This window comes from Gorilla gorilla, chromosome 1, assembly GCF_029281585.2.
Source record: "Gorilla gorilla gorilla isolate KB3781 chromosome 1, NHGRI_mGorGor1-v2.1_pri, whole genome shotgun sequence".
Classification (NCBI taxonomy): domain Eukaryota; kingdom Metazoa; phylum Chordata; class Mammalia; order Primates; family Hominidae; genus Gorilla; species Gorilla gorilla.
In genome coordinates, this window is record NC_073224.2 from 150,350,097 (window position 1) to 150,353,764 (window position 3,668).

The window sequence follows — 3,668 nt, forward strand, 5'->3', positions numbered from 1 at the left end:
TCCTAAGTGATTAGAGCTATAGGATCATTTTTGATTATATTTGGGTTTTGTCCTTAGTTCCTGAAATAGCTCCAGATAAAGGTGAAAAAAGTGTCTTTTATTACTCATAAGATGTCTTCTTCAACCACACCTGGGTTTATGTTAATGAAGCAATTTTTGGAAAGCCCCTAGATAACTGCAGGATGGGAGCTGGTTGCTATGGAAACTTAAACGTGTGTGTGTGTGTGTGTGTGTGTGTGTGTGTGTGTGTGTGTCTAGAGTAGAGGGTTGGAATTTTCAGCCCCACCTGGACCTTTGACCTTTTGGGAGTGGAGAGGAACTGGAAACTGACTTAATTACCAACGCTAATGATTTAATCAATCAGGCCTATGTAATGATGCCTTTATAGAAACCAAAAAGGATGGAGTTCAGAGACCTTCCATGTTGATGAACAAGAACACATTCACCTGCTGTAGGGGTAGGTGTACCCCAAAACTCCACTGATACAGAAGCTTCTATACTCAAGACCCTTCTATACTCAAGACCCTGGATCTTACCCTATATATCTCTTCATCTGGCTATTTATTTGCATCTTTTAATATATCCTTTGTAATAAACTAGTAATCTAGAAAGTAAACTTTTCCTGAGCTCTGTAGGCCATTCTAGTAAATGATTAAACCTGAGGAGGAGTTATGGGAACCTTTGATTTGTAGACAAGTTGGACAGAAGTGGTATATATCCTAATATAACATGGGAATCTGCCACTTATGATTGGCTTGTGAAATTGGGGGATGGGGAAGCAGTCTGGTGGGACTGAGCCCTTAGCCTGTGGGGTCTAATGCTATCTTCAGGTAATATTAGAACTGAGTTAAATTATAGGATACCAGTCAGTGTCCATTGGAGAACTGAATTATTGTGAGGAAAAACCCACACATTTGGTGGCTAAAAGTATTGATGTGAGTAGTAGCATATAGGAGTTTTTTGCTATATACATATGTAGTGTAAGTTTAAAGTAAAAAGTTTTGTATTGTCAGGAGTGACTTCTTTGCACCTAAATATCATGCTATAACTGCGTTACTAAGGAATAGTTGCTTGCTTTTATGTATTTGGCACCTGCAGCTACTGTTCTAAAAAGTTTGCATGTGTTAACCTATTAATTAAATCTACAAATGACTGGCTGTACCCATGAAGTGAGTTATTCTAAAGACAATGGAACATTTAAATGGTTTAGAAATTTTTTGATTAAAAATACATTAATAATATCTCCTAAAGAATGTGACTGATTTTTTTCCAGGGCTCAAATTTTTCAGTCTTTTCATAACACCATATTTTATTATGCATACACAATATGCCATAGAGCCTGTCAGATCACAACTTAACATTGAATTGCCTCAAATTTCGGTGGCATCAGCCCTGATGAAGCATCTAATTTTAAGTCTAAGCAATTGTTTCTTTGTTTTGAATGACAAGCTGTCCTCTCTTTGAGGCATGAAGATCCATGGCTCAGGAAACCTTATCACGGCAGTGAAATTGAAGATGCTCTTGTTACTCACATAAACATGATTCTCTCTTTGGAAAATTATTGTAGACGGTGCTTTGTATGTTTAGGAAATGCCATAGCCATGCCCACATGCTCTGTCCATGAAAGCCACCACCCATCCTGAGGTATGATGCATTTTTTTTTGAGCGTTTTTGGAGCTTCTTAGTTTCCTGAATCCACTCATATTTTTGTCTCTTTAGGAAACAACATCAGCAACAACAAAGCCTGATTTCCCTTCTCAGTATCAGTGATGTATTAATGGCACTTTTGCTGTTAGTGAAAAGAACATAAGCTGGAATTGATGAGACCTGGATTCCAGTCATATTTCTTTCATTGACCAACTTTGTGACTTGGGAGAAATCTCTTAATATCTTTATATCCTCGGTCCTCATTTGAAAATGAGAGGATTGGGAAAGATGTCTTCTTAGGGCTTGTTTGGTGTGAGAATTTTATACATAGATATTAAAATTATACATGTTTATCCTCCTTAGATTTCAGTCAGTAATGGATATTACCACCAGCATTTAATCAAGGAAGCAGGAAGTGATCCATCACTGCTAGCTGCTATCTACAGGAATTCTGTCTACAGGCAGGGCAGACCAGTCAGCCAGTATCTTCCCGAAGTACCTTGGTCTTCCACCATCCATCCCACTGAGAGAGCCGTTCCTCTAGTGAGGCATTTCTAAGCAGCTGTCCATTGAACTCTACCCCTTGAGACATCCTGAGAAATAGGAATCTATGGTTCCTATTGTTTGGAAAGTAGTATATCTTCCTTGAAGATTCACAATGCATATTAATATGCTTAGGGCTCTGAGAAGTCCTGTATTAAAAATGCTTGTTAAACTTTGCTGAACCTAGCATTTCTTTAACTTCACTTGGCCATGGAGCTATTTCCTTTATTACACCTATCAACATTCCAAAAGAATAAAATTCCTCAGAATAGAATATTTTGTTATTTTTGAGTTAAAGACTGCAGAGCCTTCATAAGACTTTTCTTGTTGGAAAGAGAAGGGAATTGTGGCCTCTATAACTCATTTAATGAATATCTGTCAAGATAAGCCCTCTTGGTAGATGTTTTCTTCAGCTATTTTCCTTACAAACATCAGTCATAATAGAGTGCCTGTCATCTTTAATAGGACAAAGAGTATCCATTCTCATTGGTAATAGTGCAGCTTTGTTCTGTTACACTGAGGAATAGTTCCCTGGCTGTTACATACTCTTGTTAGCCTCTGGGTTCCATGACATCCTTTCAGAAATAGATGAAACTGATATAGAACACGCACATATTCTGAGCACAAAAAAGATGACATAGAATAGTCTATTATTGGTGACTGTTGGAAGACAGTTCTCTATGGGTCTCTAGTGTTTTTGTACTCTTTCTTCCAAAATAAATGTTCAAGGATATTTGTACAGTGAACAGCCTTGAAAGATAGAGATAATGTCTTTCTCTGGAGCAAAAGCCAGACATGTTTACTGTCCAGTATAATAAAGATAATGTTTTTCTCCAAAGCAAATGGGAAGCATACGTACTGCTCATAAAAGGTTGATATTCCCTAGCTCAGGATTTCTCTCCTATAACACAATCCACTGTGGAGTTAGGTGCTTTCTCGCTCTCTTTGCATCTCCCTGTGGGAAGTGGGTCTCCAGGAACTGATATAAAAATGCTGATACTTTGGATACTGCTACTGAAGTGAGTAGTAAACTTTCTTTTGTCTCTGACCCAGGACTTTTCACGTCTTATACCACCATCCCAGAAAGTGTAGCAGGCTAATATTTTAGTTTCCAAGGATAAGAAAATTTCAGACCCTCCACATTTCTTTACAACTAGCTTTTTCCTCTCTACTAGGTGGAAATTGATGGGATAACTTGATATACTTATCTACCCTCCCTCTCTGAATCATTCCTGGCCTAATGAATATTCTCTCCTATGAATGCTTTTCTAGGCCTGTTGTGGCATTTTTCTTTTTTTTTTGAGATGGAGTCTAGCTCTGTTGCCCAGGCTGGAGTGCAGTGGCACGATCTCGGCTCACTGTAACCTCTGCCTCCTAGGTTCAAGCAATTCTCTTGCCTCAGCCTTCCCAGTAGCTGGGACTACAGTCACATGCCACCATGCCCGGCTAATTTTTTGTATTTTTAGTAGAGACGGGGT